The sequence below is a fragment of the Manis pentadactyla genome, chromosome 3 (genome assembly GCF_030020395.1).
Source record: "Manis pentadactyla isolate mManPen7 chromosome 3, mManPen7.hap1, whole genome shotgun sequence".
Lineage (NCBI taxonomy): Eukaryota > Metazoa > Chordata > Mammalia > Pholidota > Manidae > Manis > Manis pentadactyla.
In genome coordinates, this window is record NC_080021.1 from 105,781,291 (window position 1) to 105,801,489 (window position 20,199).

Sequence of the window (20,199 nt, forward strand, 5' to 3'; positions counted from 1 at the left end):
AGAATTCCACATTTTCCCTCTTAGTATCATGCACATAATAAACATCAGTTCCTATTTGTGGAAAGAATGGTATTTTACTCTATCAGACCTAGAGATTAACATCTACCGGTGAGCACTGGGTGGAAAAGTAGAAACCCTGAACTTCTCCCCCAGAGCTCTAGATGTATCTCCTGGTCCTTATGAGTGACTGCTGCAGAGTCTTTTCTCCTATTGTCTGTGTGTTTGGTATGTAAGAAGTTTCTTTGTTAAATGCATACAAAAAGTGATAAAGACCAAGGTTCTGAAATTTTGCCTTTAAGCCAATTTCCAGGTATTTATCTTATATTAATCTAGCCCAACAATTGTACACACAGCCAGTACCATAGTTCTTTAGTGTGTGCAGTTGCCATCTCCTATATCTGGCCTTTGGGGTTCCCTGGCAGCTACATTTCCATCAATAACTATGAAAAAAAATTTGTGTGTGTGGATAAAGTGAAGGTTCCTATAGCCAGGATTCTCACCTGGCCCTGGTTGGCTAACTCCCTACACATGTGTGGGAAATACATGCTTATTGAGTCTATATAAAAAGCCCTACCCTGTGCTCTGCGCAACATGGTATGGCTGCAAGGTGCAGGTGAGCAGATACGAGGCTGGGGTGGTGTTAGCACCGAGGACAGCGACTAAGACGGCCGCATGGGTAGAGAAGCCCAGAGGCAGAGACCAGCTTGCTGCATGCAGACTCACTCTGAGTGGATGGGATTCTAGTGATTGACCTGCCACTGTGAAAATAAAGTTGGGTATAACCCTTTCACCCCAAGAACATTCTACTGTAATTTCTTTGGTCACATGGAATCCATAGTGAACCTGCCCGGAGTTGAAACCCATTGGCAAGACACTACTTTGAGACAGTGTTCAGGCCAGGGACAGGCAGGCAGCATCCAGGTAAGGCCAGCAGATTTCCTGAGATGGAGATGGAGCTGAGTGTCCAGGGAGACTGACAGTCAGAGTTGGCCCAGAAGACATAGAGTAAAGGCAACACTGAGAGAAACCCCAGAGGTCTGAAGGTTGTGGAAAGACCACTCAAGGGTCCTTCATTTCAGCAGAGTAGTAATCATCAAATGAGTGTGAAGAAATGGCCGAAGGCCAAGAAAAGAGCCACCTTAAAGGATGAGAGAGAATAACACTCAGCTCACAGGGACCAAGATTAATGCCTGTTCCCACCAGCCAGCCAGAAGCACCTTTAAGTCCGTTATTCATGGGGCATCAGGTAGGGTGCCCTGAAGAGCCATGCCTCATTGGTGGGAAATAATCATCCCTAGACTAAAAGCTGCTTGAATCCTGCCTAAGGCACCTTAAAAGCGAGACTCAAAAGAACTGAAGTGTACCCCAGTGTTTAACTGCATCCCAGAACAAAGTCCCAGAACGTTTACAGGAATAGGAAACTATCCAGCAACCAACCAGGTAAAATTACAATCTGTCAAGGTCATCAGTCATGCAAATAAGCAAGATAATATGACTCAGAATGTGTACGAGTCAATCCATCGAAACTGAAGCAGAACTGACACAGATGTTAGAATTAGCAGGCAAGTGCAGTAAAAGGGTAATGATGACTTTATTCCATTTGTTTAAAAAGCTAGAGGAAAGACTGTACATGTTAAGTAGAGATCCAAATCACACTTCTATACATGAAACTACGATGTCTCAGATTAAAAATATACTGGGTGGCATTAATTACAGCTTAGATTTTACAGAAGAAAAGACTAAACTTGAAGACATAGCAATAGAAACCACCCAAAATAAACAGAAAAAGACTTTAAAAAACTAAGATTGTTGAGCTATAAGAGAACTTCAAAAGAAACCTTTAAAAATTAAATACAGAGGGAAAAGGACTGGAAAAAAAAAGCACAGCACAAGGTAATGGGCTCAATAACACTAATCCTTAGGGAAATGTAATGCAATCAGCACTACAATAATGCATTACCATGAGCAAAAAAAAAAAAAAGAGAGAGAGAGAGAGAGAGAAAAGAAAATAACAAGTGTTGGCAAAGATGCGGAGAAACTGGAACCCTTGTGGCCTATTGGAGGGAATGTGAAATGCTGCAGCTGCTATGGAAAACAGTATGGCAGTTCCTAAAATACCTAAAATAGAATTACCCAATTATTCAGCAATTCTATTTCTGGGTATGTACCCAAAGGAGCTGAAAGCAGGGTCTTGAAGAGATATTTCTAAAGCAGCATTATCCACAATAACTTAAATGTGGAAAAAACCTAAGTGTCCACCAACAAATAGATAAGCAAAGTGTGGTCCATATATACAATGGGATATTATTTATCCTTAAAAAGGAAGAAAATTCTGTAATATGTTACAACATAGATGAACCTTGACATTATGCTAATGAAATAAGCCAGCCACAGAAAAAGACAAATACCATGCGATTCCCTTACATGAGGTCCCTAAAGGATTAGCCTACGTTGGAAATCTATTAGAAGAGAGAAACCTGCCCATCTGTAATTCATAAAACCCTTGCCATCAGAAACATGTACAAATCCTCGATCTCAAAACGAGTTGGGTCTCCTTCCCCAAATCATTGACACGATCTGAAAAAAGCCTGGGAACTTTCCTCCTTGTCAGGCTGTGGTGCAACGTTAGGAGAGGTGACTGCAGCTACTACAGGGCACCTCCGGAAAACTATCAGGCAGAGACCTTCACTGGACAAGGGAAACTTCAGTGGAATATTCAAAAACTGGTAAAACAGCTCCTCTGATGTGGATCTCTGCAAAAGTTATAAAGTGTTTTTTAAAATATTTTTTTGGTAAATTGGGAAATACCAGCAGATTGACCACTTGCAGAACTCGTCTTGGCAAACTGGCTTCCAGGGAAGTGGCTTCCAGAGAAGTGGGTTTCCCCAGAGTGACCTCAAGCCAAGTTGGCTCCTGACGCTGCTCACACACTGTCCAGTTCTCAGAGTCCTACGTTGAGGCCAGGCCACTTTGGGACCTAGGGGGAATGTAACCTCAGAGATCTGCAAAGGGTTGTGAGTCAACACGGAAGCCATCTCTCTATCTCCTGCAGAGAGTCAGGGGCAAGGAGGACTTCATGACAACTCAGGGCTGCTGGCTTCCAGAAGACATTCCACCCTGTGGGTCCCGACCAGCAGGCCACCCAGGAGAGGTGGCCCAGCAACCTCCACCTGAAACCAGCCCCACACGTGACAGGAGGCACCACTGGAGGGGCAGCATTCTGAGCCCTCAAAGTCCATCCAAGGCCCTCTCTCCTCCCAGAGCCGAAGTGAGTCACTTTCTCTCCCAGACCCTCAGACTCGCTTTTTGTCATCCTGGGCCAATAAGTAGAGAGGTTTCTGTGGCTTTCTTCTTGCCCTGTGGCCTTGGGAAGGACTCTTCAGTGATAGCCTCAAATGGCCCACCTCTAATAGCAGCCAGACCACCTGCCTCCCTGGGCTGTCCATGCCTACATTTCTCTCACCATCCGTGAGCTCTAATGGTCCATGCATTGCATGCATTATTTTTAGTCTAACATATTTTAAACACACGAAGACATGGAGAATCAAATAGCTAGATCTGTGCAGCTCTTGACCAGCTTAAGAAACCCATTATGAAGGCGTTGGTTGAGAGCCTCTTGTCCCTCCCCAATCCCTTCATATCAGACATCAGTCCTGAAGTTAGTTTTTACTCATCCCATTTACGAGCCATATATTTATACAAAGTCTCCACAAAAAAAAGTTATTTTTTAAAGAAAAGAAAATTGATTTTACACTCCACAGACAGGAGCAGTGGCTCTCAGACATTTGGGCCTAATGGGACAGTTAGCTGTCAAAATCAATTTGAGGCGCTGGTAGGACTGTCCATTTTTCAGAGTAAGAACATGAAAAAAGGAAACCCAGAAAACTATCATCTACCATCACATTAGCTTCATGAAAGAGAGGCCATTTGTCACAGAAAATATAGAAAGAACATATTCTCAGAATTTAAAAAAAGGAATACATTTAGACAAAATGCCTTAGTTTTTCTCATTTCCACACAAAGCTTAGAAAAACGTCATGTGGGATCAGCTTGGCATTTGGCAAGATTCATCAGACAAAGACCTTAAAAATAAAGAAAACATATTAAATTTGTCAATGCAGTCCAAGATATTTAAGAGCATTTATCTAAGATTGCTCTTAGGAACCAAAAATTCCCTAATTTTTGCCATTGCAAAGGGGATTACAGAGGGTCCCAAAAACTCATGTATATTCCCTTTAAAAGTGATTAAGTTTGGTAAACTTAGAAATAACATAAGTCACAAGCTGAATTTTAACAATTTAATCCATAATTAGGTTTTTATCTTAATTTTAGTAGATTCTTAAAAACGAAACCTCTAAATGGTCTTTTCTGAGTGTATGAATATGCACACTCATAAATGCCCTCCAGAACGCCAAGACATATGAACTGAGCAGTGATTTAAGCATTTCACTAGTGCCCTCCAGTGTCTGAAGAGAGAAATAACACATGTACATAAAAGTGAAATAGTTGAAAGCGCTATGTGGGAATGCACATGAAACAAGCATATTTTTTCAGTGAGTATTTATTACAATATTTTCCATGGACAGAGACATTCAGAGTGTATCTTGACTATCCCTAAATTCTGGGGTAAAAGTAAATGGATTCCAAGGGGCTCCATGGAAAAGGCAATGTTCGAACTGGGTTTGAAGTGGGCATTATGTCACATGGTCACAGAGGGAAAGCAGAGAGGAGAGCAGAGGCACGGGAGAGAGGAAACTGTGACTTAGGGAATGGTGAGCAGTGTGGATGCATGGAATGCAGGATCACACAGTAATGGATGGGATTGGAAATTATGCAGGAACTGGTTGGTACAGGCTCTGCATGCCATGCGCAGGAGTTCAGAACTTACGCTTAAAACAATGGGGACTTTTTAAAGCTTTGGCTAAGTTAACAGAACGATCCAAGTTCTGCTTCCGAATGTTCAGTCACAGGTGGATCAGGAAGACAAAGTGAAAGGCAGAAAAGCATCTAGAGACTGGTGCGCTACTTACAGAGAGGATTTGATGACCTGAGCTAGGATGACTGCACTGGGAAGAAAGGGAAGGCAATGGATGCCTGAAACATAACAGAAGTAGAGTTGACAGCACCTATTCTATGTTGAGAGCAAGAAAGAGACAGCAGTGAAAAATGACATCACTTAGAATGTGCTTATGAGAGATGATGACACAAATAGGCAAGTAGAGAATGCTAAAGGAAGAGCAGATTTCTTCTGAGGAAATTGGTAAATTCTTAGAGGTTTAAGTGTAGGCAATACATCTGGGAGGAAAGGTCTAGCAAGTAAATGGGAATTCTAGTATAAAACTCAAGAGAGAAGGAAAACTTAGAGTTTACAATGTCCCCCACACAGAGGTCGTGAATAAGATACATAAGGTCCAGGGAAGAGGGCCAAGGTGTCTCCACTAGGAAAAGACAGTGCCGAAGAGAAGTCAATGGAGATGTCAGATGGAGGAGAACCAGGTAGGGCCACAAGAGTCAAAGGACAAGTTTCAAGAAAAAAGAATAACCAAACGCTTATGGTCAAGAAATCTGAAGGCTGAGAGTCATTGTTTTAATAAATAAAGTACAATCAGTGGTCTCTGAGATAACAGTTTCTGTAGAATGGCGGGGAAGACACCAAGTTACAAAGGTTGAGGAGTAAGCAGAGGATGAGGCAGCGGTATGGAATGCAAATCCTTTTGAAATGTTTGGCAGAGTGGACAGATGTGACAGCACATTATGGGAGTAATAAAATCCAGCAAAAAGGGTGGATTGTTTTGAATAAGGGGACCTTCACATAGTCAAGGAGAAGAAAACAAATCAATGAAGAAAAGGAGAGAGAATATACAAGGGAGACTGAAGGAGCAATCTTCTAGAAGGTAAGTCAAAGGGCGAAGGTTCAAAAGCAACACATGGCCCTAGAAAGGGGAGCATTTTTCCTCTGCGGTGGTGGAGGGTATATGAAGATCCAACCCAATTTTAGGGAGAGACTGAAGAGGAACATAAAACGGTAAAGTCACATAGGTGGTATTCAATAAAGTAGTGGTTAAGATCATCTCCTGGCACTTTTCAATTTAAAAGACATTTGAGTACCTACCCATGCCTGATCCTATAGGTACCCAGTGAATAAGAGGGTCCCTGCCCCAAGGTCGCATTTAACTAGCACATAAATCCTCATCTCAGGTGATCTCACTCTTTGGATAGTCAAATGTCATGTCCTCTCAACCCCAGGTCCACAGTAAGAATAGAAAAGGGAGTTATTTTGACAGAAAGAAAATGAACCCAGATGGCAGTATGGTAATACAGGAAGGAATGAAGAGTACCTTTGACATAGCAGGTGGGCAAATCTAAGCAAACAGTGCTGGTTAAAGCAATAGTAATCAACATCTGTGGGGTTTAAAATATACAGAGCATCAAACCATAAAGTAACAATACACAAAAGGCAGGGGTGTAGTAAACGAAGGTGTGGTGTTCAGTGGTCTTTTCATCATCCACGAAGTGGTAAAAATACTTATGTGTGGCAGATGCTCATAAGTTCAGTTTCTAGGATATACACTAAAAGAATTTTTTAATGAAGCTAATAGGAAATATGAATAAAGAAAAATATTTGGTAAATCTAATATTTATGTATGGCATGTAGAGGCAAGCAGCATCACAAGTTAATCAATACTTAGCCTGACAAAATCTTGGAACTGGAAAGAACCTTAGAAATATCCTTATCTGAGATGATGACTTTAAGATATGGAGAGGTATATATTTTAAGATTACATCATTGTAACAGTGCCATGACTTAGATCCATATTTCCTAATATCTAGTTACATATTCTTTCCATGTTAGTCATTACCATTTGACAGTAATAAACTTTATTAAAAGAAAGAGTCTAAAGAAAAGTATTTGAGTCTTGATGACTACTCTAAAGAGACCTAATCCTAAAACTCACAAGTGTGTGAAATGTCCATATGTAGGGAAAATGGAAGTCCATGGCCAGGATCCTCACCTGGTCCTGATCTACTCACTGTGTACATGTAATGATGTAATACTTAGCCTACTGCATAGGTGAATGCTTGCACACCCATTGGCAATAGGCCTTTATTGCATGAGTTGCTATAAAAAGAGCTTCACCCAGTGCTAAGAGCAGAGGGAAGCAGCCAAGGAGAACAGAGGATGGAGGTGAGGGCAGAGCCTGGAGTGGAGGCAGCACTTGGGGCAGAGGCTAAGACAGAGGCAGGATTCTAGCACTTGATCTGCCAACAGGAGAATAAAGCTTGGAATAAGTCCCCTTTTACCCCCAAAGTTTCCATTGTCATTTGTCAGTCTCACCCAATCCAGAATGAACTTGCCCGGGGCTGAAACCCTCAGGTAAGACACCATAGTATTCAGGTCATCATATAGCTTTTCTTACTACTGAATAAGAGACAAGATTTTAAAATGCAAACATGAGAGACACGGGTGAATTGACAAATAGAGCCCCCAGGAATCTGGATACTAGCAGAGGCTCCTTCAAGCACTGAAGCAGGTTTTCTTCTACCCTTATGTAGAGCCCGATAGTCTGCTTTCAGATTTGGTGAAAGTGACAGTGGGGTTCACCAAGTCACTCCTTTTATTTGAAGAAAAAGTATTTTTTATTTTCCTCCAAATGTTTGATCACAGCAAGTCAGAGACATGAGAGTGAGAATCGTATTTCTTTCCCCACTGCTATACTGGAAGTCCAGGCAGACCTTAAGGTTAACAGGCCTCAGGTTCCAAAGCAAGCTCTGGCATGAAGCTGTTTTCATGTCAGCAAAGATTGAGCCCTTGTCAGAGGGCCATGGAAGTAGAGTTCAAAGGGGATGCAGCCAAATGCTGAAAGTCTCAGGATCCAGCAAAAATCCACTGACGGTTGGGTAGGCTGGACAGCCATACCTTTATGGGCATTGAAGAGTACCTGAATATTATTTCCACCAAACTGTGCTCATTGGGTTCCATGGTGACAATGGCTGGGTCTAAAAATAGGCAGAATGGTACATCATGTGACCGGTGCTCTGGAGGCCACATGTCAGGGCGGTGGTTTTCATACAGAAGAGCAGCTACCGGGAAACTGTTAAGGACAGAGCAGCAGTCCTGGGGTCCAGGTGACACCTCCAGCAGGCAGTAGTGTTGCAGCTTGGTACACCTCACACAAAGACACCCAACTGCATGCTCCCAGCCAAGGCGGGAGAGCCTTTCCTCTGAGTGTCCACCGGGACCGAAGCACTGGCCGTGCTGAAGCTAGTGGTTTTAAGGCATTAATTGCTCTTTGTTCTATTTTAAATTCTCACTTGTTTAAAAAAATGGGAGAGTTTAATACCAAAAATTAATTCCATTAAGTGTTTTCTAAACTTGAAATTCTCGGGTTACGCATGCCCCCTCCAATCCCCAGGGCTTGATGTTTAGCAAGTCTGTGGTGAGGCTCAAGAATCTGCAGTTTATCTAAACCTCTTGTTCTGATGAGGGGTTCTGCTGGCCACACTTTGAGAACACCTCAAGGGCAGGGGAGCCAAAAGAGGTCATTTTCACCTTCTGAGCTGCAGGACACAGGTTCACATTTTTAAAAGACCCAAGAATATTCCTGTTGTTTCTTTGTTTGAATGAAAAGCAAACTGAGATGGTAAGGCCACATTTGGAAGAAGGAGAAGAATCACACTGAAAATCTTCATTATTTGATCAGTGTACAAAACACAATATGGGGGAAATAACATTAATAATCAATATGTGCTGTGTTCCACCTCAGGTGCAAGAAAGGGAAATCACTAACTTTAGGGTTTCATAGTCCCATGGTTAACAAAGTGAAGAATAAAGTTAGGTTTCTGTCATGACCAAAAAAACAAACAAACAAACACAGACATGATCCAGAGGCTTAAAGGATTCCAAACCTTGCAGGCTCCCAAGTAGCAGTGCTGGATCCCAGGGACAGAGAAGGAAAAATGTGCTCTTTGTTAACACTGCCCCTTTAATTTTTGGTGGAGCTGGGGATCTTGCTTGATTTGATTTCCTTTTTCTTGCAATCAAGGCAACTCTACCCACTAATGTATAATGTCTTGGAAAGAAAGCATGACCCTTCAGCTTAATGTTCATTTCCATCAGTCACATTTGCCTCAGAGACTTTGCCCTGCTTCCTCATAGTCCATCTCCAGGGCTGCCAAATCTTCTCTGGCCTCTAAGAACTCACCTTCCTCCATGCCTCCTCTGATGTACCAATGTAGAAATGCCCTCTTGGCATACATGAGGTCAAACTTGTACTCTAGGCGGGCCCAGGCATCCACAATGGCTGTGGTGTTGCTCAGTAGGCAGACAGCCCACTGGACCTTGGCCAGTTCTCCCCCTGGCATCACCATGGGGGGCTGTGTCGATGCCTACCTTGAGACCAGTGGGGCACCAATCTACAAACTGCACAGAGTTCCTTGACTTGATGGCTGCAACTGCTGCATTCACATCCTTAGGAACCACATCTCCTCTGTAGAGTAGGCAGCAGGCCATATACTTCCCCAAGTGAGGATCACACTCGACCAGCTGGTTGGAAGACTCAAAGCAAGCAGCAGTGATGTCTGACACAGAGAACTCCTCATGGTAGGCACTGTCAGCAGAGATGATGGGAGCAGAGGTTGTCATGGGGAAATGTATTCTTGGATAAGGTACGAGGTTAGTCTGGAATTCAATTAGGTCCACATTCAAGGGCCCCTCAAATCATAGGGAAGACGTGATGGAAGATACCACCTGACCTATAAGCCTATTAATGCTGGCATAACAGGGGCGTTCAGCACCAAGTTCATGATGGCAAATGTCATAGATGGCCTCGTTGTCCACCATGAAGGTGCAGTCCGAGTGCTCTGTGGTGAAGGGGGTGGTGAGGATAGAGTTGTAAGGCTCTATGACAGCAGTGGAGATCCTGCGGGTGGGTAGACAGAGAACTCCAATTTCGTCTTCCTGCCATATTCTGCCCAGAGCTGCTCCAGTAAGAGGGATGTAAATCCTGATCCGCTGCCTCCTCCAAAGCTTCGGAAAATCAAAAATCCCTGCAGCCACTGCACTGTTCTGCCTAGAGAAAGTGGATGAGATGTGAGAACTCAGCCAAGTTAACCAGAAGCCAGGGTGGTGGCGATACAAGTTCCTAAAAAAAACAAAAACCTTCAGAAAGAACTGGTTTTACCATGCTCAAGTCCAGACAAACATCCATGAGGGAACACATTCGAGGGCCTAGTTCTGTAGTGGGGGAAGCACTTTAGAGTGTTACTCCAAGTTAAGCATAAACATTCAACTGTTGTTCACTGCCATTCATGGATTTATCTGTATGTGATCTAAAGCAAGGTCTTTATCAATAACAAAGAAGAGAAAATGACTAGCAAATGTTGAACTATCACTTTCCCTCCCAGTAGATACATACCACTTGTACACCTAGCCTCCTGGGCTTGTGTGAAGGCATGGCATCGCCTAAGGACTATGCCAAATGCCAAAATGTTTACTGGATAAGGAATTCTCCAGACAGAGGTCCTTGGAGAAGAATTAACTGTTAGTAAACAGAGTCGTCTTGTGGGGTGTTCCCCAAGCTAACTTTACAAACAGTGGTCACTATTGGAAATGACAAGTTTTAACATGCTTTGGAAGTCTTGGATAACAGATAAACTATGAGCAGCAGAAGAGTAGATGGGGCACTCTCAACACGAAGGAGGAAATCCTGCCGTTTGCAACAACTCGGATGGACCTTGTGGGCCTTGTGCTAAATGAAATGGAGTAAGTCAGAGGAAGACAAATATTGTATCATTTCATTTATATGTGAAATCAAAAGCCAAACTCATAGAAAGAGAGAGGAAAAAGTAGCTGCCAGGGGCGCAGGGGTCAGGGAGACAGGGGATGTTTGTATAAGCACACAGATTTTCAGTGAGAAGATGAATTGGGATTCTTGGTATCTGATGTACAGCATGGTGACTGTAGCTGAAAACATTGTATCATATACTTGAAAGTTGCTAGATGGGCAGATCTTAAATATCGTCACTACAAATAAAAAAAAGAAAAGTAATCATGTGAGCAGATGGGTGGTTAAGTGTAGTGTGGTAACCATTTCACTGTGTGTGTGTGTGTATATATATATATATATATACACACACACACGTGTCAAATCATCACTCTGTACACCTTAAATTTACAGAGTGTTAAACGTCACTTATATCTCAATAAAGCTGTGAGGGAGCGAGGAACTTACATGTTTCCTCATAAGTCTAACGAGAGAGAAAAAGAAGATGGGGCTTTACAGTAAGTAAAGAGGGTACTTTTGCCCTTCGTAAGTAGCAAAGCGCACTCAAAGCCAACACCAGGACGCCTCCCCACTGTGACAGCCTCAGGAGGCTCCAGGGTGCAGGCTGGGTGGTGTGACGTCGAGGACAGAAACACAGGGGCTGCTGGGGAGGTGCCTGCAGACCCCCAGGCTCTTGGGTGTGGTCCTGCCTAAGGAGAAAGGAGCCACTTCCCAGCTCCCGGATCCTCTCCAGCATGAGGTCAGTGATCCCTGACCCCACAGAACCGCGACCTCGGGCATAGTTGTTTGCAGCGTCTTCCTTTCCGCTCAGGAGCTGCTCGGGGTGGAAGAGGGAGCGGTACTTGCCAGCAGGGATGCCATCTGCAGAGGGAGGGGAGGGTCAGTGTGCTTCACACCCTTCAGATGCCAGCCCCCTGTTGATCCATGCACTGCCCTGTACCCCGACCCCCGGTCTTCCCCCACATGGTGGGAAAGGGATGGATTTAAACTGCTGACCCAGACTTCCTCTGGCTAGTGAAAGGAACCAGCATTTCCCTATAAACTGATGGTATGTTTTCCCATCATGCCCCTTTGTTACTCTCTTAGGGCTGCCATAACAAATTACAACCCACTCAGTGGCCTCAAACGAGAGACATTTTTTCTTCCACAGTTCAGGAGGCCAGAAGTCCAAAATCAAGGCGTGGGCAGGGCTGGTTCCTTCTGGAAGTTCTGATGGAGAGACTTTTCCATCCTCTGTCCAGCTCCTGGTGACTCTGACAATCCTTTGGGTTCCTTGACTTACAGCCACATGCCCAGTCTCTGCCTGCACAGGTACCCCCTCTTTCCTGTCTTCTTCTCATAAGGACACAGGTCACTGGATTTAGGACTACCCTCATCCAGTATGACCCCATCATAGCTAAGTACTTCTACAAAGACCTGATTTTCAAATAAAGTCATATTCTGGGGTGCTAGGTGGACCTAGATTTTTGGGAGACACTATTTAACCCACTACACACCTGATGGTACCTTGGCATTCTAAGACAACTATTTCTATCTACAAACAGCCAACTGTATACTGGAAAGGCACGACAATCTGTATTATCCATATACAGTAATAGAGGCTTTAACAAAGAAGGCCCATATGGCAACTCAAACACCCACGAGACTCAAATGCAGTTCACATAAATGTGTGATGCAGGGAAATTGGTGTTAAGATGTTGGCAGTATTGAATGTAACCAGTGCAACTTGTGCTTAGTTCACTGACTTCAAAGCCTGGGTAGCATGAGAAGACAGCAGAACACAGCATGTCTGAGGCCTGGGTCCCAATCCCCCCACTGTAGAATGCCCAAGAGCACAATTCCTCAGGAGTCACACAGCAGTGTTAGAGGGCTAAGTAGGCTACAGAGGGAGTTCATGAATTAGTTTCCTGGGTTCACATCTTGCCTTCCTCATTTGACTACAGAGCAGTTACTTAGTAAATCTATGCCTCAATTATTTCATCTCACTAAGCAGGATATTAACAAGACCGGCCCTACTGAGTTATGAGGATTAAACAAGTTCACAGGGCATGGTACACGGCCCACATAGCAACAGTTACACAGAGCAATAATAACACTGGCTTCATGGCATGTATTTATGCAGATCTGCCTCCCAGGTCTTGGCACCAGATATCTATAGTAGTAGGAGAAGCTCACTGTTTAAGAGCAAATGCTCTAATTTTCTAAGAGCAAGACAGTTTTCTCAATTCACGGTGCTTTCCTGCATATGACCATGAATTCCTAAACCCAACTGTATACTCCGAAAGAAGCCTGCTTCATATGGACACCAAACTGCCACTCTAACTTCCCGCCATTTAGCACTTTATTTGGAGACTTCAGTGCCTGGCCCAGCATCCTCAACCAGCATCTGCAGGGGATTTGATGGTTTTTAAACATAATTATTTGATGGCTTTTTGGCTGCCTCACCTCCAATGCCATTTAGGTCCTCTCCACTTTAGTCTCCATCCCTTACAGCTGTGCCCTGCAAAGTCCTTTCTCTGTCCAAATTCCTGACTGCTACCAGGCCCATGGCCCAGACTCCTTTCTCATCACCCTCCTGCCCACACCCTCCATTCCAGCCACACTGAACTATTAGGCTGCATGTTCCTCTACACCTCTGAATTTGAAAATGCTGTTTCCTCAGGAGTAGACACCTGATGACTCCCAAGTCAGTTTTCAAGCACCCTATTTGGCTTTTATAGGTCTGCACCTGACTATGTGGAATCAATGAACACCGAGACTATATGTGCCTCCAATGTCAAGAACACTGCCTGGCACGTATGCTGGACAGAACAAGGAAAACCAGGGCCTCCTCCCTAAACCCTGGACCTTAGGCCTTTTTGTTTGGACAGCTCAGGACCCTCAAAATCACCCTCCTACCAGGCTATATTCTAAAGGATTAGGAAATTTCTTCTAGGACTTTGCCTGCCCCTGTCTCTTCTCTTACTTGCTTAGCTTCTGATCTTGGGCCTTAAGCCTCCCATAGGCCTAGCATCTGTGCATTGGCACAAATTGAAATGTCTGCTACAATAATCCTAATACTGGGATGTGGCCTCTCTCATGGCTCCTTCAGCTACATTTACTGAAGTCCTCTGGGGACATATTCCACCCTGCTCAGGTTCCTGGGACAGCAGACTCCAGCTAACTCCCATGTGTCTGAAACAAAAACTCAGATATTCTCTGAGGATACTTATAACTCAAATCAGAACATACCGCAATTGCTCCTCCTCACCTCTGTACTAGTCTCCTCTGTTCTTGAAGTTATCAATGTCTCCTTATTTTTAATTCTTTCACAGCATCTACCAGAGTAAACACTAAATCTTTATTGAAGCATCTTGGCCTCGACAATTTGTAACTTCCCCCTTTCAATAAAACCTTCTATCTTTTCCTTCATATTGACATCAATCCACTGTTCTGATGGATTGACTTTGTTCTGACAGGGAAATGGACTCCAATCAGTCCAGTATGTACAGATTACATTTTCCAAAGAAGGCCACAACAAGATTTTTCTTTTCACATGTGCTTCTAGAACCTATCTATTTCCACATCGAGAGGTGAGGCTTATACCCCTTCCAGGGTAGATCTTTGTAGCTGCCTTGGCCAGGTAAAAATACCTGAAGTGACATCATGTGACTTCCAATGCTAAGTTATTACAGTACAACGAACCTCTGCGTTGTTCTCACGGGATGCTTGCTCTTGGCATCCAGCACCATGCTGTGAGGAAGCCCAAGCAGCCCACAGAGAGGCCCATGTCCCCCACAGCCCTGGCCTGGCTCTCAGCCAACAGCCTGAAACAGCTGGCCACCAAGTAGATGACCCATTTTCAAAGAAGATCCTCCAGGTCCCACTTGAGCCTTCCTAGCTGATACCACATGGAACAGAGAGAAGCTGCCCCGTCTGAGCCCTGTCCAAATTGCAGATTCATGGACAAAATAATGATCATTATTGTTTTAAACCACTCAGCTTGGAGCTAGTTTATTACACAGCGATAACTAATTAATACATAGTCCCAAATCCAAATCCACCCTCCTCTCCATACTGTGGCCACTTCTCAACCCAGGATTATTGCTCTAGCTCCACTTCAAGTGTTTTTTGCACAAGATACTACAAAGGCAGCCATTAATCATCATAGAATTGTATTGATTTTCCCCACAATTAGATTTATTTGGCTTCTTGCCTCTGTGGGATCATTTTCAAATATTCTAAACTTTATAAGCAGCTGATGTCAAATTTCAGGTTCTTTGTCAGAAGCCTCTAGCAATTGGCTTTCAAATCCAGGAGAAAATTAAAAGTTTTGTTATGATAGATGTGTGTGGAGAAATTAAGAATTAATTTGCTTTGCCACACAAAAAGGCTACACCAGTCTTCCCTCTGGGTGTGTTTGCCATGCTGCTCATCATAAGTGCCATTGAGTGATCCTCTAAATTTGGAAAAGGTCCACATGACGCCATTTAGATAGATTTGTATGATCTGATAATCCCACAATTGGATACTTGGTGTGTTTGTTTTGATTGTGGGCCTGAAAACTGCAGTAGAATGTAAACTTAAATTACCTACAACAGTTGGCTCCAGGTCCACAAAAAGTGCTCTGAGCACATGCTTCCCAGTTCTTGTCTCACAAAAGAAGGTATCAAAAGATGCATCCATATTATCCATTCTAGCACTTTCCAACTGATCCTTTTTACTGTTGAGAACAATGCCATCCGGCTGAATTCCATGTTCCAGACAATAGAGTTCCCAGCAAGCATCCCCAATCTGGATGCCAGCTTGGCCAATATGAATGGAAAGGCACTCCCTCTGAAATAAGCCACAGTAAGTTAGCATTGAGTGGGCCTTCTCAGATAACATTAGCTTCATCATTCAGCATTCAGACACCAAGCTAGCCTTTGTGAAATGTATTATAAGGCTAATTAAAAGTGTCTCATGGAAACCAAAAGCCAGGGTAGAAGAACAGTTGAATTAAGGACAACAGTTCCATTCAAAGTTTCAACAACATAAACTAAGCACCTATTGTGTAATGGGCTAAGAACAAGTTAAGACTATATATATATTATATACCATATGTGTCTAAAATCAAGCTGTCTTGCTCCCTCAAAAATTAGCTAGTTATTGGAAAGGTATAAAACCAAAATCAATGTATAACCTTGACACAGTTTAAAACCCACTACAGATAAATTAAAGATGTTACCTTTTCATATCTTATGATTTTTATGTTTACTGTTCATATGTGCTCTAGATAAGGAAGTATGGCCTAAGCTTAAAAGTAGTGAAAAATTAATGGGGGGAATCTAGTAACCACAATGTTGCTCATGTGATTGTATATTAATGATATCAAAATTTAAAAAAAAAGATTTTTAAAAGTAGTGAAAAATTTACCAAAGAAACATGCAATCGATTTGACAACTCCAAAATGTAAAAATTCTATACCATAATAAATACTGATGTATACAAAAACTGATTTATATAGCCCTTCATATATAAGGGTGTATATAAAGCAGTTTTATATTCATCAGTTACAAAAGAAACACTTGCGACATCTACTAGATAAACAGGCAAACGACATAAACTAATGAATTACAAAAGAAAGAAATAATCTAAAACACAAAGATTAGGCAGAATGGCATTCACTGCTTCATTAACTAAATGAGTGAAAACATCTTCTTAACCATTCACCTACTGCGAGGCATTTAAAGGAAGATCATCAATACAGCAGTATGTTTTGCATTATTACCCTTAATATTATCTTAATTAATATTATCTTAAATATTTACCCCCAAAAAGGTATGAAGTGGGAAATGCTCATAACATATTAAGTACAGAGTATATAAGCTTTTTGTTGATTGTATATAAATTATGTCAAATACATTTAAAACTAAGCATAGAAAACAGTCTTGAAAAATGCGAAGTACTGGCGGTGGGGGGGACTTGATGATATGGGTGAATGTAGTAACCATCATGTTGCTCATGTGAAACCTTTATGAGATTGTGTATCAATGATACCTTAATGAAAAAATTGCAAAGTATTAACTCTAGTTATATCTGGGTAGTAAGTGGTCTTTTTGGTTTAAACTTCACTGTTTTCCTTCACCCATATCAGCCCCCACATCTCCTACACACTTTTAAATCACTATCCACATTTTTAAAAATAGCAAACAACTCTTTTTGTAATTTAAACAGACACAGTTTTAGTGGACATATAAGAGAGGGAAAGGAAAAGTTAAATCCTAAAAATCTAAAGGGATTACAATCACTGACTTTAATATCATTGAGCTTTGATTGCCAGGGTCATGGAACAAGTCTACACAGGAGGTCTTAGAGAGTGAGAAGGCCATTTTCTGCATCACCAGGGCCCTTCAGGAGGTTTGCCTGTTGATGTGCTAGGTAACCCTACCCTCTTTTCCCAAGGTCTGAGCTTCAGCTACAAAAAGCCTACCAGTCGCAGGTGGGAGGGGGCTCTGGCTGGTCACACCCCTGCAATCTGACTTGGACTCTCTTCGTGCTGAGCCCCATCAAACCTTGTACTTCGTCTCCTTCATTCTCAAGGCACAACACCGCTCTCTCTCCTCTTTGAAGAATTCATGTTCATTACCTGAGCAGAGCTTCCCTCTTGTGTTACTTCTCTGCAATTAACAGTCTCTCATGACAATGGTTGTGAACTCAATTTGCAATGCATTTAGTACCAATCAATACTCCCACCTTTATCTGGCACATAAAAATCAAAACAATACATTCCATCATAAACAGCTTTCTACCACCCCTATCTGCAAAGAACAGTTTCATTCCTTTCAGCTGTGGGACTTAAAATGTTCCCGGTACATTGTAAGCTACTGTAAACAGATCAGACTCACCTAAATCCCTAGATGTAGGTAAAAATTTAAAGGTTAGGGGGCATTTTGTGTCTCTACATCATTGAAACCATGTACACGTAGATTTCTCTCAAAGCAATCTTCCTCAGCTGTTTACCACCCAGTCATGTGGGATGCACGCATGCCATGTGCTCACAGTGCCAACATAAAAAAACAACTGCTGCTTTGCATGTGATCTGCTACCCACATAGTTCAGACAGAGGAGTGATACTGTCTTTTTTTAATTTGGCAGGAATACTTGGCCCAAGGAGAATCAACTTTGCCCTTCCTGGTTTGAGAAGCAACTGAGCTTACAACATCACTCTGTTCCAAGGTACCGAAGGCCGTCTTCACCTTATTCTTCCCTCCTTTCCAAACTATGTGTTAAAATAATAGTCACACTCTAAGACCGTAAAATGCCCACTGAATATCAACATTGGTAACTCACAGCACGTTAATAAATGCTACTATAAAGCTTCTTTGAATTACTAGGAAGGCATAATCTTCTAGTTAACTTTTTTTTAGATAAATAGGAACTGCAAATTCATACACAGTTGTAAGAAATAATACAGAAAGATCTCATGTGCCCCTTAGGCATTTTCCCCAATGGAAATATCTTGCAAGATTATAATACAATATCACACCCATAATACTCACATTGATAACTTAAGACAGGCTATTTCCATCCCTCATGTGGGAAAGCATAATTTTAAGAGCAAAACAATTTAAACATCCTTACAATGTCATAGAGAGGGTCCAACGGGGTGAGAAGATCAAAGATGAAAAAGCAGTTTGAAAGGTTTCCATTTAAGAATTAAAATTCTAAGATGTTAAACATTTCTGTGACTGACACATAAGTGATTAAAGAGATGGTAGATCTTAAAAGGTGCCCCGAACGGAATCACTGTAAGTAACTGTCGTCATTATTGTCCCCAAAGAACTCCAGAGAGGACAGAGAAGATGTTGCACTTTACCCTGCCAGGCATTTATGAGCTTAGCAATGGAAACCTGGGTCTGAAGTCCCCAGAAACTCTAAAAGCATAGTTAAAAGTGAAATGATTGATTCCTACAGGAATATCAGCACACCAGGTCTCAAACAAGCACAGAAACTGAAGGAAGCAGAGGTGCTCGCTTCAGCACTTCAATTAAGTGAACAACTTCAAATCAACAACTTTTCCAGAAGCAGTAAAAGTGGAGATGAATAGAGGAGAGCCTATCCAGATCTGCACCCAACATTGATATTGCAAGAACCAAATGTCTTCTCACATATTAAGAATTAAGTAAAGAATTGTTTGGTGGGAAGAGGGCCAAATCCAGAGTCAAACCTGCTTCAACAGCAAAGCAACACTGCCAGCACCCTAGGAGAACAGTAGCCACTTACCATGCCCTCGGGAAGCTGCTCCACTGCCCGCAGGAGTGATGGAGAAGTGCACCCAGGTCAGCTTTATCACAGGGCAGGAAATGACCCCACCTGCGGACTTAAAGAGACACCTGCTCCACTTAAAGCAGTACAGACTCTTCGCCGTTTTGTCAGTTCAGTCTCAGAGTAGTGGAGGTGGGTCTGAACACAGCCTGAACTAAGTTTGTTCACGACTGCAGATGAATTACTTCCAGCTTATCCCTGGATTGAAAATAATAAGTGCATTTTTAAAAAATCCATCCTTATGGGGAAAGGAAAGTGAGCAGAATCTGCTGTGCCAGCAAGGAGCTCTTTCTATTGCTTAAGTACTGTATGAGTATCTATTCCTTAAATAAGATTCAAACAATCCTTAATACATAAAGCAAACCAAAAAAGTGGCCTTTTTACCTCTACCTTTCACCCTTTCACCTGGAGCACCACCACTTCCAAGTATTTGCGGATAGTCTAGGTTTTTATTATTTATTTTATTTTTAATTCTATCATGTATTTTTTTTTGGTTCATTTATTTCAGAGAACATACTCTAAATAATTTCTCTCTTTACATACTTAAGACATCCTTTATATTCTGCTATATGGTCAATTTTTTTAAGTGTTCTGTGAACACTTGAAAAGAATGTATATTCTGGAGTTCTTGGATGCAATATAGATATATACATCTCCATTACATCAAACTCATTTATTGTGTAGTCTGAATTTTGAGTACTGATTATTTTTAAAGATGTATTAAAATTTCCCGTTATGATTGTTGATTTGTCTATTATTTCTTTATCTGACAATTTTTGCTTTATTTTCAGAATATGTTATCAAGAGCATGTGAATTTTAAGTTGTTACAGTTCCTACAGAATTGAAACTTTTTTTACCATTTTAAAATAACTATCTTAACTGGATTTTTGCCTTAAAGTTTGTATTATTGAATATTAACACTATTGAACTACAATTAAAATTATTGAATATTAATAAAGAATTACTACTTTAATGTGGTTTTCTAGGTTAGTGTTTGAATATCTTTTTCTACTTTTTCCATTCTTACATTCTTTATTCTTCATTGTTCTCACCTTTGTAAACACACTAGAATTTTTTTTCTATTTTTGTCTTTAACTTGAAGAATTTAGTCCATTACATTCAATGCAA

At 41.9% G+C, this 20,199-nt stretch overlaps 1 pseudogene; it reads right to left on the bottom strand.

Moving 5' to 3' along the window:
• Window positions 1–3,978: 3,978 nt before the first annotated feature.
• Window positions 3,979–15,458, bottom strand: LOC118924021 (tubulin alpha chain-like 3; annotated as a pseudogene).
• Window positions 15,459–20,199: the final 4,741 nt, after the last annotated feature.